This window comes from Saimiri boliviensis, chromosome 20, assembly GCF_048565385.1.
Source record: "Saimiri boliviensis isolate mSaiBol1 chromosome 20, mSaiBol1.pri, whole genome shotgun sequence".
NCBI classification, from domain to species: Eukaryota; Metazoa; Chordata; class Mammalia; order Primates; family Cebidae; genus Saimiri; species Saimiri boliviensis.
Window position 1 is genome coordinate 16250392 of NC_133468.1, and position 23137 is coordinate 16273528.

General features: G+C 40.1%; 1 protein-coding gene across 11 annotated transcripts in view; it reads right to left on the minus strand.

The window, feature by feature from the left end:
* TENM2 (teneurin transmembrane protein 2) overlaps nucleotides 1-23137 on the minus strand; it is a 3817113-nt gene that overhangs the window by 1255361 nt on the left and 2538615 nt on the right. The window contains exon 1 of one of the 11 annotated variants that reach the window (XM_039460507.2): nucleotides 6535-7010. The exons of the other annotated variants lie outside the window; for them this stretch is intronic. The gene's annotated coding sequence lies outside the window, so the exon portion shown is untranslated. Of the gene's footprint in view, nucleotides 1-6534; nucleotides 7011-23137 lie in introns of those variants that run through there. 11 annotated transcript variants of the gene reach the window in all.

Consider the following 23137-nt stretch of genomic DNA (forward strand, 5'->3'; position numbering starts at 1 on the left):
AGCACAGCTGAGGGATGTACTTGGCCATCTCCTTTGTTTGATCATTTGAGCTACTTCTCCAACACACACCTTTGAACATCTAAATCATTATTTATTCCAAAGAGTACAGAGCACCTCCCATTTCTTCCTAACATTACATCAAGTGGTTAAGAAACATTTGGTAACTCTTAATTTTTTTCCAGATGTTTCTGTCAAGCCAAACACCTATCTGTTTTTGGGGTGATGGCTTTCAGTTTTTAGATCCTCACCTCGATAGGCAGGAGAAAGGATTCTTTTTTATTTCTCCCTGGTTTTCTTGGCAGCTTCTTCTAGACTGTGAGAAGTGATGATTGATCAGTCTCCACACTCATCCACAGCCCTCTCTATGGCCACATGTAAATTCACCAATGGATAATTAAGCAGCAGACACATCCAATAAATATAATAAATAAATTTGATTTTTTTCCCTTTAGTAATTGGTTTCATCTGACTGCGTCTCATTATGTGTGGGGATATATAAATAGGATTAGAGAGGAGAAAAATTAGATGCTGGGTCACACAAGTTGTGGAGCCCTAACCGCTGTGAAATGCTTTTCTGATAATTATGTTATTATTCGTAGGGTTAAAATATAGAGAAGCCAGTTTGTGCCTTCTTAAGAAGTTTCAGTGAGGTTAAGAATAAAACTGGTGGCAGTTCATTACTGTAAGGAAATGGTGGCCAACTACAGAATAAATGTTCCTCTGTGTCCCCTTCCCACTAATTCACACTCCCCTTTTCTTGGGCCTTTGTTGAATCCATGCCAGTAGTGCCAAACCTTGACTTAGGTCTTGAGTTCCAGGTACCATATCACACCAGGCTACATGAATAGAAATGAGCTGGACACACTGGAAGACAGAGTTGTATGCAATTACTGCCTGAGAAAATCCCAAAATGAAATAAAACCAAACCACCTTTCTAATATGATTTAGACACAAAGAGCAAAAACCTTTATTTGTATTTTTGTCAAAAAGTACAAACCCCTATTGCCATTTTCTTTCTTAGACATCCTTTCGGTATAAAATTACTTTTACCATCAGATTTTGCTCTTAGAAGTGCACAGATGACATGGCCTGTCTTGGGAATCTAAAAACTGCTTATCAAAGGAATTTTTTTAAAAAATAAAGACTAAAATATACTGTAGCTTTAATTTGCTTATGTTTTTTCTAAGTGATTTCTACTGAAATGTGTAGTATATAACTATATACTCTTACATACGAAATGGATTAGAAAAATTATCATAATTAAGATTGGAGAGTCTGTTGCAAGGAGTTATCCAGCAATAAATATGATTTTAGTTATGTAGATATTTACTGTTTAGACTAGGCATATGCATGAATATAGCTATCTTCGCTCATGGTTCAGTTTTATTCTTAGAAATAATCTAGGAACCTAACTTGACTATTTCCAACATTTACAATGAAATTTTGAAGTGATGGTTTTTTTTAAAAAAGATGTTACAAATATAGCAAGCAGCTTATACAATTTTCTGAAATAATTATTTCACATTATGAGATTTTTTAACCTCTGCCAAAAATCATTTCTATTTAGTAGCATATTTTTCCACATAGACTCTTATTGTTCTAATTGAAGTAGGAGAGATGTCAAAATATTGAGTATCAGTGAAGTTCTAAGCAATAATAAAAATGATATTTAAATGTAAACTTTTTCCAAGAGAATGCTCTGTGATATGTCCCACCTCAAGATTTAGAGTCAGTATATTATCATTAGTATCAATTTCACCTTCATCATATGAATTACCTCCTTCTGATTTAGTCCCTGTCTCCTACTAGGTAAATTAAAAACTGCAAAACCTAAATAAACAAAAGAAATGACTTATTCTTTGGAACCAAATTCATAAATGAGTTCTTTATTTTATAAGGTACATAACTCCCCTTTACGTAACTTAATAAAAGCACTTTACAAAAGTCATATTAACAGAAATGATTACAAAACTTCTAATATTTTTTAAATAGGCTTAACCTTACATATAGCTAAATAATTTAGTCATCATAGCAGTAGAATTGACTGGCTTTTTGAAATCAGGGTTCTACACATTTACAGATCTGCGTCACATTCCAGAAATCATAAATTCATGTAATAGTAAGGATGAATGCGCTGAAAACTTCATATTTATGTTCCAAAAACCTGTAGTGGGACTGAGTTAGAAATGGAAGGTACACTGGGCATTCTCCACAGGTCGTCTAAACAAATATCCAGGTGAGTCAAGCCTCTCTCAAAGAATTGCTGTCAAGTCCTGAGAAGTCTCAACTTTCAAAGAAACCATCTCTTTCCTCCCATATGATGCACTCTCATATTTCCCAAGACAGAGGTGGTCCTTTAGCATCTACCAAGAATATTCTGACAGGAGCCACACAGTGCTGATAAGATAAGGGAGTCAATTGTTCCATCAAAAAAGAAAAAAAAATCTTTATGGGGACTATAGAGTCTATTCTAACATATTAGCTGTGTTATTTGGTTTCAGTTTCTCTTTAACAAATTCACAGGAAAAGTGTTAAAACACCTGCACTCTTTTCACTCATAGTACAGACGAAACGCATATTACTGTACTTCTTCCCTGATCATTCTTTTTGCCTAAAAAGCTCATAATTCTACACTTAGGCGAGGTGGACCAATGAAAGTCTGGCAGTAAAAATGAAGAAACTTTATTTGCAAACTATTTCCCAGATGCTTCCTTTTCCTTTTTTTTTCCCATTAAGAATTCAAGAAAAGGATGCAGTATTTCAGTTTCAGAATCACATTATAGTATATGATATATCAAATGGAATAGAGTCATAAATAACATGAATTTTAGACAAAACATTTTCTACCTCTATAACTTTATGAAATCTTTTAGAAATATGAGCAGGACCAGATATATTATCTTTATATTACACACTCTTAACACAGCTAAAATAATTATGTTAAGTAGTGGTTTATCTTTGTTAAGTAGAGAAAACAACCCAAAATAATTTTTTAAAAGTCTGTTGCTAATAGTGCATAGTACTGAACAATGTGAATGTTCCCTTCATAAAGCAAAATATAAACCAGAAGTACAAAGAATATTTTGACAAAACTATTTGTTTTCAGCAAACAAGACTCTTATAAAACTATTATCTAGTTAAAAAATATCACATTTAATCAAATACTGCTATGTCCCCTACCACTGAGAATGTATCAAAGACATGTCCCCTCCCCCCACACAAAATATATATATATTTCCAAACACACACACATATATATGTCTTGCCTTGATCCCTCAAGGTTGGGAAGCTGTGGTATATATTATAAGTACAGAATGGGGGCTTTCTCCTTGTGAGTATATCAGGGCTACTAGGAACTAGCAGTTCAAAGAACAAAACTGTTGCTTCACACAAAGTAGTGAGAGACAATAACACAGGATTTTCACACTGCCCCCTTCAAGCTAAGTAGTTCAATGCTAAGTTGTGCCTCTTTAAGCCTGCCTCTCTGTTTAAGTTTTAGCTCTCAAGTGAGGAGGGATGAAAAGGCTTTTGGAAATGACCTTGACCATATTTCACCAGAAATCACGTCTCGAAATTAATCTGCACAGAAATAAAACAATAAAAAAAAAAAACTATCCAAACAGGTTTTCCTTAAAAACATGCAAGTAGTTCAAAGCTCTCTTCCATTGCACAATGAAAAAACAGCAATTAATGTTAAGAAACATTCAGTAGCTGTAGCACAATAAACGCTTCACACATGCAGAGAAACCTCCATTCTTATCAAAATGAAAGTAGAAACTCTAACAATACAGCCAAATGTGACTGACAAGTTCATGAATCAACAGTCTCGGATACCTGTCTGTCTACAGAGCCATCTCCCCAAGTTAACTTCTCTCCAGTAAGTCCAATGTCATGCTGAAATTTAGCAGGAAGACCAGTTGAAAGGAAACTATCTAAGTTACCAGCAAGGCTATCAGGATGATAGTATTATTCTCATGCCTTAACCTGAAACCAACACCAGGTACAACAAGTTAAAATAACCTAAGTTGAGATTTAATTTTAAAAAGTAATCATTATTATGATAACAAACCCATCAAAAAGCCATAAACACGATACCACACCAAACTACATAAGAGTAATACAAATCCAGTTGATCAAATAGTAATCTAACCTGGCATCACACCCAAAATGTAGATATGTTTAATATGTTAACACAAATTCTCAGGGCTTTTCAGAAGTGGCCAGGAAACTAGACATAGAAAGAGGGGTGGGTGGGTAAAAAAAAAACAAACAACCTCAGTAGGAAGAAAGAAATGTTCTTTAAATCAATGTACTCAAAGTCTTCGAGTCTAGTGAAGATACTAAAACTGAAGCTAATTTTGATGTTTCATAAATAAATTCATTCTCTGACTATGTTACATAACAATTAGAAATCTTGCCTCATGGGCCCAGCAAAATAAATCCTTAGCCTGGTCAGTTATCTTTCATATACATGTGTGTGGAATACATCAGAGAAATAATACAGCTGCCCAGCATGGGGTATATTGCTTTTTGGTTTGGGTCCTAGAATGAGAGAATCATGATGCTTTAGGTGCCTTGGGTTCTTAGGATTGAAGTTTACTATATGAAAACATTTTTCTTTAGTACCCAGACAAACACACCCTTCACTCAAAGACAACTGTGTTCTTAATGAATGCAAGTTGGGATTTTCCCCCACTAACTTGCTCAAGACAGTACATTCAAAGGTCCATGAAAATATTTTAAAACAGCAATATTGCCATCTCAAGGGACCCATGAATAAGCTGAGCTTTCATTCTAAATAAAATGTCTTATTACTATCAGCAGATTACAAAGTAAGGAATAAGCTTTAGGTCTCAGGAATTCCGATCACAATTTTAAGAAAGGCTTTTGTCAACACAGGGGACCCAGAACAGGTGAATTTGCATGGTGCCTTAAAGTAAGTGTTTTCTAGATAAAAGAAGATCTGACTAGTTGAGTTAATTTACAGTTTGTTTTGTTTTTCAGTGCTGAACAGCCTTCACTGTTTCATGCAGTTCTTCCAACATTAGTTACATTTACATTTAAACAAAGTTTAAGAGTATTATTGCAAATGTACTCTTTGCACACAGGTAAGTTGCTGCTCTATGATGTGGCAACCACATAACAGAAGGAGGCTTCCTTGAATAATAACATTTTCCTTCTGTAAAACCTATGTGTCTCAGAGTAACCCTGAACTGGATGTATCCCTCACCTGAGTTTAGAGTTCAGGGTTTCTCAGGATGATGATACATATGCAAAAACTGCAACCTGCTGTACCACAGAGGTTCTCTTCCTCCATTTAAGCTGCCATTATATTAGTTCATTTTTCCATGGCTTAGCAGAAATTTTACAACTACACACTGATTCCTTTCTAAATTGCTGATTTGCCTTTGCTTACTGGCCCTTCAGTTTTTCTACTGAACTGGAACTGAAAACTTAGGAGGAAAAAAGCAAAACAAATAAAACATGGTAATGACTAGGCACCCTCCAAAGAACTTTAAATGATACGAATGCATTAAAGAACTGTTGTAGATTAATTTTTAAATAATATTTAAAACAGATCCTGGCAGCCAGAGTTACAGAGTGAGTTCTATTTTTAAGAAAAGAGTTAGAGTTCAATTTGCATTCATTATGCTGGCTATTTTAAATAATTTTATTCCATGTGTATGCAGAACCCCCCCCTCCATTGACAAGATGCCACTTCAAGTAAGATCTAAGAGAGAAATTGCTGTACGTGTCTCACAATTTTGAATAAAACAGTACAGTAATCTCCCTCTTTCTCCATAACCCTAAATTTATTATTAAGTAAATTTAGCAATAGCTCAATCACTGGAGTTCAGCAAAGTATGTGGTGCACTAAAGCACTTATATGTTTATTATCTTGGCAAGCAACATGGGTAGTGGTGTCTATTATTGCCTCTTGCAAATCTGTAGCAATGTGATGCAAAACAGCATTTTTAAAGAAATTCTCTTTTGGAATGCAAATGATTCCTCCTGCAATTTTGAATATTTTAGCCAGCATGTACCATACAGTAGTTCTGGAATCACTGGCATCTGTCATGCTGTCAAAACTGAGTCAAATGCATTGTATTCCTGGAGAACGATAACCTTAAACAGCAATGCAACGTTAAAATGCATCCTAAAAAAAAAAAAAAAAAAAAAAATCCCTATAATTGCGATGAACATTAGAGAGAAACCGGCAGTCCTTCTGCAGGGAAATAACAGTCTGCTCTAGCATTTTCCCCTCCCCCCGGAAACTCATGCAACTAATGATGACCTCCCGAAGTGCCGAATTTAAATGTTCCAGCATTCATCTGAGGATGAAGGAGGAAAAAAAATACATAGAAAACCATGAAACAAGTTGTAAACTGCACAAACGCAAGGAGAGAGAGAAAGAGAACTGCAGCTGATTCAGGAGCGATTGCAGAATGAGGAGCAACAGAAAGGAAACAAGAAAGAAAGAAAAGGGAAAAAATAGCCTTAAGCATTAAAGAGTAAGAAGTGAAAAACATTTACCAGCAGCTCGGTCAGTAGCTTCGCTCCCTGACACCATCTACATAGATAACTTAGCCTAGAGTCTTCGGTCCCAGCTCGCTTTGGAGCAAAATTCCTTCACTTCGAGGGGGCAACACACACCCTCAAGAAAGAGAGAGAGGGAAAGAAGGGAAAAAAATAATCCCAACGACCAAGACAGGCTTTCCCCCTCCTCCCTCTTACCCGCCCCCCGGACTCCCCAAACGGTGCTCGCTTCTGCACAGTTCTGCCGGCTGTGCCGCTGAGCTGCTGCCGCTGCCGATGTTGCCGCGGCGGCGGCTGCTGCTGCTGCTGGTGCTGCTGCTGCTGCTACTTCGGAAACGATTAGGAGGAGGACGCCCAAGCACGACCTGAGCCTGCGAGCCACCCAGGACCAATGTGCAACCTGCTCTGGAATCAAACCCATAACACACGCACGCACACCCAGTGGCTCCTGCACGCGAGCCCTCGCGCGCACACACGCGCTCGCCCGCGCGCCGCACAACACACGCGCGCACACACACACACATGCACACACGCGCGCGCGCGCGCGCACACACACACACACATGCACACACACACAGTGCCGTGCGCCGCCAGCCCGCCAGCCTCGCGGTCCCTGAACAGGGAGTAGGAGCCAATCCCTGGGCCCCGAGAGCGCTCACCGGCCCAGGCCGCCGGGGCTGGGTGGTGGCACTGGAGCTGCAGCTGCGGTGGCTGCGGGGTACGCAGCCAGGGAGGGGCTCACGGCTGAGAAAGAGGGGCGCTAGGGACACGCGCACCCCTTTGTCTGCAGAGAGAACCCCAGTTGGGCGTTTCCAAGCCCAGGAACTGAGCGCGCAAGCCCCGGGCGGCTCAGAGGTCAGTTCGGCTCTGGGGTTAGCTTGGGGAGGCTTAGATCCCTGGCTGCACGCATCGAGGGATCCGCTCTGCGAAACCCGATGCACCGCAGCTACACCCGGGTCACTGCGAACAGGGGAGCTCAGCAAGCCTTCGAGTCCTGCGGACTACCCGAGCCTGCTCTGGCTCTCGCGAGCATACCCAGTGCTCGGCTGGACCCAGACCGCTTCTTCCAGGGTTAGGAACCGCAGAGCAGGGCAGAGCCGAGCTCTGTAGCTTCCTGAGAAGCAAAGGTTCCAGAGCCTTCAGCCGCTGCTCACCTGCCTCACCTTGGCTGCCCGGTTGCCCTGAACCTGCACCCAAGGACATAGTAATGGGGAAGGTAGACTTCCAGACCTCAGAGAGGAGTTACTTCTTTTTTTATTTTTTTTCCATAAAGAGAATCTATCAAGAGAAACAATTCTTAGCCCAGGAAAGGCTGTTTCAGTTTACGGGGTAATTAACAGAAAATCCAGCAGGGCCTGGCAGTTTTAATAGTAACAGCTGAACGGGTATTGCTTGCTTACCGTGTGCAGGCTCTGCGGAATGTGTTGCCTATGAATTATCTCATTTTAACCTGTTCAAACACTGTATGATCCACCCTAGGAGGAAACCGAGGCCCCAGAATGTTACCAACTGCTAGTATATCATACTCAATGCATCAAGAATCTAAACCCTGCAGTCTGACCCTTAGTCACTGGAGATAGGATGAGGAGTGTGGATGAACACTAGGCAAGTAGAGCAAGGTAAAGTCCTGGTGGGCGTTTGGGTGATAATATCCTGTGGCCTTAAGCTGTACCTGGCTTGTTGTCTTCAATCACCCACAAACCTTGAAAAGCTGCGTGCCTGAAATCTGCCAACGTCACAATAGTACTAATATTAGTAATACTTATCTCTTGGTCACTCTTTTGTTTAGGTGCCATCTTAATCTTTAAAGGAACTCTGTAAAGAAACTATCGTACCCCACTTCTTCATATGAGGAGACGGTGAGATGTGGTGTTACTTCCATCAAGGGACAGGCCTGAATGAAGGCACCGTCTGTCCTGCTGCAAGGTCTATGCTGTTTTCACTACAATATGCATATTCCTTAGTTGCCTTCTGAATAAAGCCATGGGATGAGGCCATGGCAATGACTTTTGATTTCATTCAAGAAATTCATTGATTTTGTAACATTCACTCATTCAAGGATATTTACTGAGCATTTACTTCCTTCAAGGTGCTATCCTACTGTGGCAGGGGATGACAAAGACATCATCTATATACTCTTTGGGGCTTATCTTCTAACAAGAAGACAGTGATCATATGCTGAAAATGCTAATGAGGGCCATTTACTCAAGGCTTGCTAGGAATACGTTTCTCTCCCCTCTTCATCTAGCAAACTCCTATTTATCCTTCATCTATCTGTTCCAGCAGCAACTTCTTCAGGGAAGTGGTCTGAGATCTTTCTGGCTGATTACAGGTGTTCAAGGCATCGCATAACTTTAAAAAACTTGTAGATTCAAATTTCCATTTGTGTTAGGACTTAGCTAGTATATGTCTCCTAGACACACACAAACCCTCTAGACTGTAAACTCCAGGGGTACAAGAATGTGTCTTTTTTAATTAAATTCACTCTCACTCTCTAACACACACACACACACACACACACACACAAACTTCTCTTGGAATAAGAATAATTCTTAGGTGGGAGAGCTGTTTATATTCCCAGTTCACAGATGAGTGAAATATGGCTGAGAGAGATTAAGTAGCTTGCAGAAGGTCACATATCTGGATAAGTGGCAGAGAAAGACTCCAACACAAGTCTGTCTGGTGCTAAAGTCCACGTGACTAAACTCTGTCATGTTGTCCAATAGCCAGCCAATCAGACTACATGAAAGGGGATCATGGGACATATGGCAGACAGATGCTGGGGATGACATTATGGGGGAATACAGAGATAAATCATTCTGTATAGCAAGAATTAAAGAGGCATGCAGTAGGATATTCTGTTTTTCTTTCTTTCTTTCTTTCTTTCTTTTTAAGATAGGGTCTTGCTCTTCGCCCAGGCTGGAGTATGGTGGTACAATTTCTACTCACTGCAACCTTTGTCTCCCAGGTTTAAGCGATTCTCGTGCCTAAGCCTCTCCAGTAGCATTACAGGTGTGTGCCACCACACCAGGCTGGTTTTTGTAATTTTAGTAGAGATGGGTTTTTGCCAAGTTGGCCATGCTGGTTTTGAACTCCTGGACTCAAGTGATCCCACCCCACTGGCCTCCCAGAGTGCTGGGATTACAGGCATGAGACACTTTGCCAAGGATATTCTTAATCTACTAATGGGCACCCACCATATGCGAGGCACCTTGCTTAGACTTTTTTTTTTCTCATTTTAACCTTAACAACAATTCTTTTGGCTAAGTGCTTATATTTCCAATTTACAGGCAATGAAACTACGGCTCCCAACAAACCCAAACCTGCTGACTATAAACCCCACGGGGAGAGTGATATGTCTATTTTAATTTCCCATTTTATGTCATAGTATCTGGCAGCTAAAGTCACTCTCTGTCCCTCTCTCAATCCCTCTCTTACACACACACACACACACACACACACACACACAAGCAACTTGCCCAAGGTCTTACAGCTAGTAAGTAGCAGAGTTAGGATTTGAACCTAGGTCTGTCTGACTTCACAGTTTCGGAGGAGATTGGTATGGGGGCAAGGTGATGTCAGTGTGGTGTTCCAGTTTAGCCAGGCTATAGTATTTGATAATGCCCAAGGATCTATCTGCCAGGAAGAGGTACTGCGGGTGCATTTTCCCCTTCATCAAATCGTATAAGGAATCTGAGATTCAGAGACTTAAAGTTATTTTACCAAGGTCACAACCAGTGTCATAATGCAGAGCTACATTCTAAACCCAGGCATCTCTCACTGCAGACATGTGGTACAGGATGTTATAAGTGGCAGCGGGGCTATCCAAGATTTTCAGCAGATCCTGGCTGAGGGAGCCAGAGGGGAACCCTCACTCAGAGAGGACATGCTGCCCGGAGCCAAGCAAGCCTCTGCACCACCCCTCCCACCTGTTACTTCTCCTCAAGGCTCCACCTTTGTTCAGTCCCCTGTTCCTCTGCCTTTTCAGGCCTTACCTGTAACCCAATGCCTCACCGCCTCCTTGCTCATTGTCAGCAGCAGCAGTGGCTACAAGCCACGGGAAAGTAAAAACTGCATTTTGTACAGCTCTGCTTCTAAGCTGACTGCTGGGCATGCTCAGTGATAAAGGGAAGCTTTGATTACAAATAGGAAGCTTTTGTTAAACACCTTTCCATTTCGGAGTATTACTTTGTAACTGGATCAGTGTGTGTAGCCCTGTGCAGAGATCTTAGCCTATACCAATCAGGTCTGTAAGAAGGAGATGCTTCCATATGGAAAAGTATCTCAGTCTTTTGCATCCTCTACTTTATCTCTAGCATTCGTCTCCCTGTTCTGTCCTCTCTGTAGGCGCACACAAAGAGCATCCACAAATCGTATCCATTTTGTTTACATACCTCACAGCTATAGACATATGCATCCAGCTATAAATACACACCAGCCCGATTTGTCTCTTGAAATTGTTTGGCTATTATTTAACCTGCTCTACACTGAAATATTAGGAACAAAGTGAGGTTTCTAAGAAAAGGTTAAATATTAACCCCTCTTTCCTCCCTCCTCCCCACTACGATAAAGGTATTCCCTAGAAAACACTTCAGGCAGAAGAAAGGTCTCACGGATTTTTGATAATCCCTTTCTATGTATATGGTAGGTTGATTTTTGTTCACATATGCAGTGCAATTCCTAACTCGTGATAAGAATAACCAGTTAAGAAAGGCATGAAGGGCAACCTTCAAGGAAAACTTCGCAGAAAACTTAAAATGTTAGTTGATATTCTGCTGGGGCATCCAGGACACGAACTTTTAAGCTTTTTGATAAGTCATGTAACACTTTATAATGCTGAGTACTTTAATATAGATCATCAGAGTTATTCTTCGTAGCAACTCTGCAGCAGGTACAGCCATGATCCCCATTTTATAGACGGAGAAACAGAGGCTTCAAAAGAGCAAATCAGATACAGTCAACTCATACAATTAGTAAGTATCCAAGGTGGAAAGCAATGCCAAGCTTGTCTGCTGCCTAATTCTGTATGGTGAACTCCGCATTCTGCTGTCTCTAAGTTCTCACATCCATTTGCACACGGAGGCAGATGTAGGGAGGTGTGATGGTGACGGCTTATTTTTACTTAGTGTGCTCAACACTTCATGTATAGTAGTATCATTATTTTCCAAGAACACTTAAACTCAGGCTAGCCTCTCAAAGGGAGCCTTATGTGTTTTATTTGGCAAATTAGAAAACTGATGTACATGGAGCTTGGAGGGCAAGACCAAACAAAATGAGTGTCACTGGAGCAAAGGCATCTGAGTTCTCATTGATGAGCCTTTATTCCCTTTGCTTTTAAATAGCATCACACTGTAATTGTCAGTCATTTCCCAGGTCACACAGTCTCAACAGACATTCTCATCAATTTTGTAAAATCCTTTACAGGGTATAGGTACTGGAGAATTCTCACTTTCATCAGGATGGGAAATTTAGAAGTAGAAACAAACAGATTGTTTTTGATCACTGCAATTCTCCATGTTTGTTTCCAGTGTTTTCACCATCCTTTAAAAGATTTAGTAGACGCTGTGACTTCCCACTTTTAAGAGAGGTCAGGAAAAACCCTTGAGAATATCATCTCAATCAGGCAGATTAACTCGATGCCATTAGTTTACTCATGTGGCAGCATTTGCATTTTTTGTATAGGGCACCTTGTATAGAAAAGGGTAACCAATGAGATCTTGGTTCTATAATTTAAGGGTAGAAATCTTGTTTGGGATATTGAACGACAATTATTTATCTTTCCAGAAATGAGCCAGACAAAAGAAATTATGTCTGAGAACCTCACACAGATGTAATAGTACAGTTTGAGCAGCCCAAATCGAAAAACTTGAAATCTGAAATGCTCCAAAATGGGCAACTTTTTGAGCACCAATATGACTCAAGTGGAAAATTCCATGCCTGATACCTTAACTTTCTGATGGCTCAATGTACACACATTTTGTTTCATGCACAAAATGATGTAAAATATTTTATAAAATCTCTTTCATATTGTATATAAACAGTACATGAAAGTTAAATGAATTATGTGTTTACACGAGTCCAATCCTTAAGGTGACTAATTACACATATGCAAATATTTAAAAAGTCTGAAAAAATCCCAGCTCTGAAACATTTCTGGTCCCAAGCATACTGGATGGGCAATACTCAACCTGTCTCTGAATTTAAATTCCAAAACCCTTTACATAGTTGCTCAGAGCCCAAAGAGAATTAGAAAACAAGAGGTAAACTGCTATTAATAGAAAGTTAATAATAAATCCCAGCACTTTGGGAGGCTGAGGCAGGCAGATCACGAGGTCAGAAGTTGAAGACCATCCTGACCTACATGGTGAACCCCGTGCTCCTAAAAATACAAAAATTAGCTGGGCATGGTGGCGGGCACCTGTAATGCCAGCTTCTTGGTGGGCCAAGGTGGGAGAATCACTTGAACCCGGGAGGCAGAGGTTGCAGTGAGCCGAGACTGCACCATTGCACTCCAACCTGAGCAACAGAATGAGACTCTGTCTCAAAAAAAAAAAAAAAAAAAAAAAAAAAAAGGATAAAGAAAGAAAAAGTAAAGAAAAGCAAAAAGAAAGTTACTAATAATAAGAAACAGAAAGTGATAACCAGAGGATAAAGAAGATAAAATTTAAATTTTCCATAAAAAATGTGAAGACTTAATTTAATATGTAGGTAAGCCTCCCAATACTGCATTTCAATAGCACTTCAGCATGTCTGCAAATTACAATACTGTAGAATAGCAATGATATTAATGATGTTGACTTTGAATCCATTTTTCAATTGCGGTGTGATGTGCTTTTCCTCCCATAAACCAGTATGTTCCAACACATCTGATCAGCAGCGACTGCCTGGATAGGTATTTGGAGGCCATATCTAAACCACTGACATTGTTCTGAGTGATGAGACTGATTCGTTGATGGCTGCTATTGCTAAGGACCCAGTATAGTGCTGTAAACGGAGCATATTCCCCAAATATAGGGCCAATCCACATTTCCTAGATTTGTCTTCTATCCTTTTCCCTACCTAGGCCCTAGTCAAATGATTCTCATAAACCATAATTTCCTTTGTCTATGGTTCCCCCTCTTATTTGCCTCCATCTGGAACATCACCCAACCCCCATCAGTTCCACAAGCCAAGTCCTCTTTCAATATCCTACGTAGGCATCATCTACTCCCAAAAGTCTTCCCTGAATGCCCCAGCCAAAAATCCTCCCCCTTTTCTGACAGTGCTTCTTTGTTGGTGTTCATCATGTCTCCTTTATGTTAAGGTTATTAATGTTCTTGCCTTCTCTTTCCAGCCAGACAACAAACCCCTTGAATGCAATAACCTTGTCCAGATCTTCTTTGAATCCATCACTGTGATTCACACAAAGACTTGCACTGAATAAAGTATATGTTATAGGAATATATAAATAAATGAAAGGCGGGTGCTCAATATTTGTTGAATTAATGGACATAAGATTATTATTACTATTCTCCTGCAGTGTCACAAAGAGATTAAGTTATGCTTTGTAGGCCAGAGAAGAGGGCTGACGCTTTGGAGGCTCTATGAGTAGCTAGGCTCTGGGGAGACAGTGACACAGCACCAGCTCTAGAGCAGCTCAGAGGGCAATAGAAGAGACAGGAAAGTAGATGCCCATATGTAATAGGTGAAGCTGATAATGTGAGATTCAACAGGATTTTTTTTTTGTCTTGAAATCGCTCACAGGTTAATAAAAAGCTGATAAGCACATTGGATTAGAAAATTTTATATAATATTCTGATGCATTGACTGTCAAGGGGCTCAGTCCTAAAAGAATGTTTTGCGTTTGTTAATGTATGTGCATGCGTGCATGTGTGCACATGTGCATTTTCACATGCTCATGCTTGCTGGGATGCGTAGAGTGAAAGGAGCATGCAGAGGTTCCACACGATCTTTTGAAATGTCTCCAAAAAAAAAAGAAAGAAACTGATGATTCCCTTTAGACGAAAGAGAAAAGAGAAAACATCCCTGAATAAATAATACCTTTCAAGAGGCTTGATACATTGTAAAGAGCATTTTCACTGATTGGTAGAAATTCTTTTTGATTAATTAATTACTTAATGTTTTCAAAGCATTTTCAAGATGAAAAACATTTTTCGAGGGTTATATAATTGTTATTTTTCCTATGCACTCTGGCTTTCCGCATTACTAAGTTTGTTTTTCTCTCCCGTTGCTCACCAATCCACGTATCCTCACAGAGGCATGGTAGAGAATACTCTCAGAGAATAGAGACATAGAGATGGGTTACTAATGAGCAGGGAATAAGAAAAAATAACTCTGAAAATACACTTTAAAATGGTATTTGAAATATAATCATTCAAGAAAATGCAGAGGAGCATCGTGCTAAAAAACTAGTCATATCCTCTACCAGGAAAATTCCTTTTACTCCCTTGCAAAAAAAAAAAAAAAAAAAAAAAAGGTGCCTTGTATGTTTCTTGGACTAATACTTACAGTTTTACAGTTTAAGGAAAAACAATGACTATCTTTTACAGTTATTGTTCTAGTACTTGGCTTATACTAATAAAATTTTTCCTCAAAGCAACAGTTAGAGATACTGTTATTATAAACATCTGACAGTTGTAGAAAATGAGGACCACGGAAGCTAAATGACTCACCCACGACCATTACAGCTTGGCAGTGACACACCCTAGCACTTGACCATGACGCTGGGAGGAAGGAGATGGGGAACGGAGGATGAAAGCGGGAAAAAAAAGGAAGTAAGAAGGAGGGATAGAAGGGAGAAAGAAGGGAGGGAGAGAGGGAGATGAGCCAAAGATCCTCATTGTTAAAGAGTGTTAGAGATTCTGACTATACCCTACCCCTGCAGTATCTGATGAACACTAATAGATTAATAAATAGAAAATAAATGAGGCTGACATGCCCTACTGGTGAAACTAATTCACGTGACAAAGGTGATGTAGCTTCATTTCCAAAGTGAAGGTCTATATTCAAACAGTCTAATCCAACATTCTGCCCACAGACCCAGGCCCCTAAAATCCTCATTATCATCAAATGCCATGGCACCACAGGGATAACAAAGTCCAGAGTCATGACCCTCTGACTTCCCTTTGGTTAAAAGCAACTGTATAATTTTTTTTTTTTTAAGCTTCTTGATAGAGCGTAAAAAGTAAGGGCTTCAGATGACACCTTTATAGCACCTCAGCCCCTTACTCACTGTGTGACCTTGGTCCTCATTACTTAACATCTCTGAATCTCAATCACCCTATTTACAAAACAGGGACAAAAAAAAATCCTCTCCTAGATTTGTTGTGACAATTATTTAATTGTGAAAATACAAGGAAAGCAACTAGCAATGCCCAGAATTTAGTAGGTGCTTCATTAAAAAATAATAATAATAATTCCAACAGTCTGTCTTCCCCACTTCCTCTCTCTTCTCTTCTCCTCTCTCTCTCTCTCTCTCTGTCTCAAGCTCACGTGGCCTGGCCTGTTGAAGAACATGCCAACAAATTCCCAAGCAGCAGGCTCCAGAGTGTGAAAAATGGTAGACTGAGCAAAGTCATGCCACTGAAACCCACTGTTTGGTTCAGCTGTGCCTCTCCCCATCCCAGACATTAAAATACCAATGTGATGAACAAGATGTGTAATCTCTGAAATGGGTGAGCTAATAAGACTCTCAGAACAACACTGAGACCAAGCGTTAGGCACAAGGACAAAAGTGTAAAGTAAGACAGGAGTACAGAAGGTACAGGCCTTCTTGGCTCCAGGTTTCTCATTTAAGGGGAAGTAATTAACAAAACTCTTTTCAGATATGAGATGTGAAGACACTAAAGCCCTAGAATCAATGGAGGGAAGCAGCAGAACAACTCCCGCCCTCTCCATCCACTTTGGGTAGGTGATCCCAAGCAGGTTGCATGACATTTTTCAGCTCCAGCTTTTATCATCTGAGATAAGATGCCTAAGCTAACCCATAGAAAGGACTTAGGACAGTATCTGAGTGTTAGCAGTGGCTTTGGAGGTGATGTAGAGGCAACCCTCTCCTGGAGAAAACACGGGGTATAAAATAAGCTGTTTGTGCTGAGTGGGGCGGGTGAAGGGGAATAAAGGAACAGAGGAAGGACAGCAGTATTGACACGAATCTTTCAGACAGTGTTCAGCACTGCCAAGGAGCAGCAAAAAGGTTGCAATGTGGCTCTCACTTGTATGTGTTTTCCAGAGGCCTCCAGAACCTTCGAGGCTGTGTTCTCTTCACCCACTCCACATTCTGAGAGGCACAGGAGACCCCGAGCTCGCTCAGACAGGAAGATATTGAGTGGGTTGGAATTCGACTTCCTATTTTTCTTTCTTTTTTCTTCCCCAAAGCCTTTGAACAGTTCACAGCCATCAACAAGCATCCTCAGAGAAGTAACAGGTTAGGGCAGGTTAGAGCTCTGCCCAGAAACCTGTGAGGAGGTGAGTTATAATAAGAACGCTGTACTCACTGCATCTTCCCGACCTTCTGTCTCGGGTAAAAGAGACGACCCCCACGGCAGGGCTTCCAGAAGCAGTTGAGAGTGCCCTGTGATTATGTCACACCGACTTGGAGGTGCAGAATGCCCTTCATAGTGAAATAAAGTTGGAGAAATCAGAGCGCAGAATATTTTTGGTTCTGAGATTAAAAGTAAAAGGCCCGTGTCCTTTCCTGCCAGCCAAGATTCCACCCCACCCCCCTATCCCCAACCAGGAGCACTTCAAAGATACTCTAATAGGAAAGGTTGCCAAATAATTGTCAGAGAGGATTAGTATTATCAGTGACCAAACTGTGAGTCTTTGGTCTTCTGGCAAGCCAAGTGGAAAGCAGAGCCAGCTCCAAAAAGCAGTTTCTATGGAGAGCAGAGAAGTAGCCCTTATTCCAGGGCAAGGGAGTTAGGCAGCATTTAGCACCCCATATGAGCAGACCACTTATTCCTAGAACAGACTAGCTATAAGGCACGTTGCCCTCACTTCTATTCGATGATAAAGATCAAACCTGCAAGGTAAAGGCGAGAGCAATACACAAAGTAGCCATTTAGGGATTTAGATTAGGATAGGTAATTATCCCGCTCCTACCCCCAACCGCATTCCAAATGGGTTCCAAACCTTTACAGACAGCTCTAACAGCCCAGAGCACAGCCATGGTCATGGGGAGGAAAACAGAGAAGGGAACTAAAGCCAGTAATGCATCTCACTTGACATTTCAGCTGGAGACAAGGTAGCAAAGATGAAGCAAGACAGTGGTTCTAGCAAGGAATTAGCTGTCATTCCACTCCCCGAATGTTAACACAGACAGTAAAAGAATGAAATACAAGTTGATTTGATTGCCTAGCTAGAGGAGAAAAGCTGAGAAAGTAAGAAACTACTGTAAGATTCTTGTTGGGAATATTTCCTTATCGAGGATCTTCTTATGAACCATGTTTCTCCTTAAGACAAAAATTGTATCCATGTGTTTCTTTCTTTAAATTGCCTTATCCTACTGAATTTATCATGTCATCTCTTTCTTAACTATCTTCTATGGCTCCCTCTTGCCTTTAAGATTAGCTTCAAAGGGATGTCATGACCTTGATCATCTATTTTAAACCTACCATCAAGTACTGTCTAATCCCGCTTTTCAATTATGAACCCTACATTTTGATCACACAGATTCATGATTGTTTTGTAAATGCATCATGTTCTGTGTACAGCATGGTTTGCTTCTTTCTTTTGCAATGATCTTCCTCTCTCCTTCACATTTGCTAAATTATTTCTTTTTTCAAAGCTAATGTTAATAGAATAACATTATTCTGAAATCTTTCCAGATTCCTTCTGGAAGAAATCAGAATTCTGTCTTCTGTGATTTATCGTATAGATATTTCATCTTTATTATTTTCGAAATTATTTTACTATATTACTTTGATATGATACTTATTGTGCTAATATATTGCTAAAAAACTGAATTATTTGTGGGCTAGGAGTCTTGTCTTATTCTTATTTGTACGGTGAATGGCTGTCTACAATAGGCAACCCATTATTATTTTTTTTAACCAAATGAAAATAAGAGGGGTATTCAGAGTTTGAGTATCAATCGGTTAATCTCACCTATTTTATGTTACAACAGATCATGTGATCATGACTAAAGCACACACCACCATCTGGTGGCAACATGTATAAATTGCAGTATCGAGTTTAGGATAGAGGTAAATTTTCTGAAATTTCTGCCTGCGAGTTTGATTTTAAAAATAGTGACTGGGAGCCCGGTGGGTGGCTCTCATCTGTAATCCCAGCACTTTCGGAGGCTGAGGCAGGCGGATCACGAGGTCAAGAGATGGAGACCATCCTGGCCAACATGGTGAAACCCTGTCTCTACTAAAAATACAAAAACTTAGGTGGGCATCATGGCACGCACCTGTGGGCCCAGCTACTCGGGAGGCTTAGGCAGGAATATCACTTGAAGCCAGGAGGCGGGCTGCAGTGAGCCAAGGTTGCACCACTGCACTCCAGCCTGGCAACAAAGCGAGATTTATCTAAAAATAAAAAAATAAAATAAAATAAAAATAAAAAAAATAGTGACTAGGCATGGTGCAGTGGCTCATGTCTGTAATCCTAGCACTTTGGGAGGCCGAGGTGGGCGGATTACCGGAGGCCAGGAGTTCAAAGCCAGACTGGACAACATGGTGAAACTCCGTCTCTACTAAAAATACAAAATTAGCAGGATGTGATGGTGCACCTCTGTAATCCCAGCTACTCGGGAGGCTGAGGCAGGAGAATCACTTGAAACAGAGAAGCAGAGGTTACAGTGAGCTGAGATTGCACCATTGCTTTATAGCCTGGGCAACAAGAGCAAAACTTCACCTCCAAAAAAAAAAAAAAAAAAAAAAAAACCCACAGTGACTACACTAAGAGTTACCATTTTATTATCATTTTGCTAACAGATTCTTACATTGATTAGCAGATAACTTCATGGATACTTTTAATGCATTGGATTATGCACCTTCTCCAGTTATTTTCCATTTTAAAATTTTATTCATATGCTTTAAATGGATGCAGTTTATTTTATGTAAATTTTATAAATTTTATATTTTAAAAGTCTATTTACAATAGAGTCTATGCATTTGTTTCCATAACAAATAAACCTACTCTATGTAAAACAATGCCGTAGACACTGCATTATTAAAAGTTTTCTCTTGGGTTAAAAGAATATAATGTCAATGCACGTGCCCAGCACTTGGCCAACCAGACATCTCCATAAATTAGCACATTTTTAAGCATAAAATGTTTGCTGACATTATAACAATAGTCCTTAGGCACTGTTGTTGCTGTTGATCTGAAAGGACTATCAAATAAAAAATTATATTTTATATAGCTTAAGAATTAAGAATATGTATTTGATATAATATATAAGAATATTATTTCCCAAGAATTAATAGTAATCCTTTTCAACCTGAATATTGTATCAAACACCACACCCTAGACCAAGACCACATTGAAAATTTATGGTGTGATAGTTATCATATTGCTGCTAGACAAACATAAATGTCTTTCTTTTACTATTGCAACTCACTTTGTGTTCCCCTATACGGTCTTTGAGAATTGAGAGGGAAAATATACTATGGATAAAGTCACAAAGCTGCTCTATGTACACTGACTGCCACTCAAAGTAAGATGCAGCCTATATCTCTATTTGGATACATAACGTAACTCCAGTGTCAGGCTGCTAGAGGAGATAAGAATCCTTGAAAGTAAAACAATGTGTTTTGACGATAAGAACTTGCTTCCTGAATTGCACCCAGGTCTGAGAGTTTTACTCTCTATATTTGTTAAGTGAGAATTCATGTGGAGGCCTCTGTAAGCACCTCCATACATCTGGTCTTTCCTTTCCCTAATCTGGTCTACAAATGGTCATCAGATGATTGCATTAAGCCATCTCTGTATACATATATCACTTTTACTTAGGAGATTTAGACTTCCAACTTTCCACAGAACAAAATCCTAACTGCTTATTATAGTGGTCAAGGCACCTGATGACATGAGTTCCACAGTGTGGCACCCACCTAACTACATGCTATGCTCTATATTCCACCTTTGCCCATCACCAAATATGCTGTGCCATTTCTTATCTTGGTATTTTCCCCTATGCCAGTGCGTCTCAGGCCATAATGCAAATGCAAATCACTTGAGAATGCAGATTTTGATTCAGGGGGTCTGGGACAGTGAGCCTGAGAGCGCACATTTCTAACCAATTCCATGGGATGTCAATGCTGCTGGTCCCAGGATTACAATTGGAGCAGAAGGGATCTATTCCAAATCTCAACCTGCCCATCCATCTCCATTCTCACCCCCTGACATTTTTGACTTTTGAAATTGTAACTTATTCTTGACATATCAACTCTGAATCTCTCTCCTTCTTAACATTTTCCCCTAGTACCTCTAGCTCAGTGGTTTTCGACCTGGCTGCACATTAGAATTACCTAGGGAACTTTCAAAAATCCAGCTGCACAAGCGCACGCCAGGTCCATTAAGTCAGAAACTCTAGGGAAGAGACCCAAGGCATCTGTATTGTTTATAACTCCTCAGTTGATTTCAACCTGCAGCCAAGTCTGAGAGCTAGTGCTTTTGGATGCAAGTGATTTGTGTTCAATACCTATAGCTTTTTGTTCTTATCTGTGTTGAACTTGAACTTACTGTAAACTATCATTGTCTTCATAAATGTCTTGCTTCTCCTACTAGCGTGCACACATTTGAGGCTAGGATGCTTGTCATCTCTTGGCAGGTGGATTATCTTAGCACTTATTCAAGCCCTGTTGGGTCAGAGTTCCTGTGTTCGATTCCCAGATCTGTACATACTGCCTTGCCATGCACTATCTTGGTGTCCTTGGGCTTACACTTTAAGCTCTCTATGCCTTAGTTTTCAACTCTATACATTGGAAATAATAACGGCCATTTCATTATCAGGTATTTTTAATAAATAAGTGAGATAAGGCATATGAAATGCTAAGCAAGTACTGACTTACAGTGTCTACTCAATAAACGCTAGCCATTATTATTATTAATTAGCCTTCTTTGTATGTCTCACATTGTACAACATGGCAGTAAGCAGTCAATAATCATTTGCTGGATGAATAAGTCAATAAATGATGGAGAATAAATCATATTTAATTGCTCTAAAATAAACCCAGAGCAGTCAGCCTTCCACTGAAAAATTCCCATTAATGAATGTTAACTATTTACAAGTGCTTGTAGGTATCTGTATGGCCATTAGCCTAGTGAATTCCAATCTGAGAAAAGATAGATGTTCTCACAATGGAAGAAATCTGACAAAAGATCATAAGGACCAAGTCTCAACGAATGCTTTAAAGTTATTCTCAGTAGCATGTGCCCACTGAGATGTACTAAACCTATTAGCATAAATTTAAAAGATTACACTGAACATATTATTTTCTGTAGGACACCTTTACAACCCAACTCAAGCCACAGAACTTGCTGAATTTCATAATCCCCAAAACGTGTGAATATCTGTCCTTTGGGAATGAGCAGAGCTTTGCCCTCCACAAGAGGGACATTGTCTTGGCCACCACAAGTGTAAACAGAGCAGCTTTATAATGATTCTTATGTCAACAGAGCATTTCATTACCACTGAACAGTAAAGCAGGTAGGTGCCTGAAGACTGCAAGACATAATACATAATGTGATGGAACGGGTGAAGTCTGCCTATTACCAGTGTGAACAGAGGCCTTTTGTTGGAATCCATCCTGGCAGAATGAATAGCCTCTGTTATGTTTATTGATTACACCCGAAGTATTGAGGTAGAGGTGGCTGGAGCTGCCCAGAAAAAAATAGTCAGATGCCATTGTGTGCCTTTCATTTTGGCAAGGCCAGATAATCAGTCAGAAATTCACTTTTAAACTCTAAACAAAATGTTCAATAGTCTTACATCTCCCAAGAATAAAATCAAGCAGAAAAAGAAATGTCTTAAGTCACTTGTATTTAAGCACTTTTCACTAACTCTGTGGCTGCCATCCTAGCCCACAGTACCATTGACCTTTGCCTGAAGAGCTGCTACAAGGTCCCCTTGGCCCTACTTTCTTCCTACACAGTCAATATACTCTTAAAAATTCTATCTGATCATGGCACTGTCTCACTTACAGCCCTCCAATGACTTCCTATTGTAGTTTGGATAAGATCCAGACTCCTTGGTGGTCTTACTCGTTCTCAAATGGTCCAGCCTTGCTTAATCGTTTGACCTCCTCCCAGGCTGCATGGATCACCACAAGGCCCAGCAGGCTCTTCCTGCTCCTGACAACTTCAAGCTGATTTCTCCTTCTCGACTTACTTTTCCCTTTTACACTTTCCTGGAGTTCTTTCCTTAGATTTTGCAGATCTTGTCCCTCATTCTGTTCTCCCCTCTATGCTCGTTATCCTATCACTCTCCTTTATTTTCTTCATAGACGTTATCATCATTTGTTAAGCGTCTTTCTTCTTTTTAACCTAAGTTTGATCACCTTTCAAGATCTTGGGCCTCCGCCGGCACAATGGCTCACGCCTGTAATCCCAGCATTTTGGGAGACCGAGGCAGGCAGATCGCAAAGTCAGG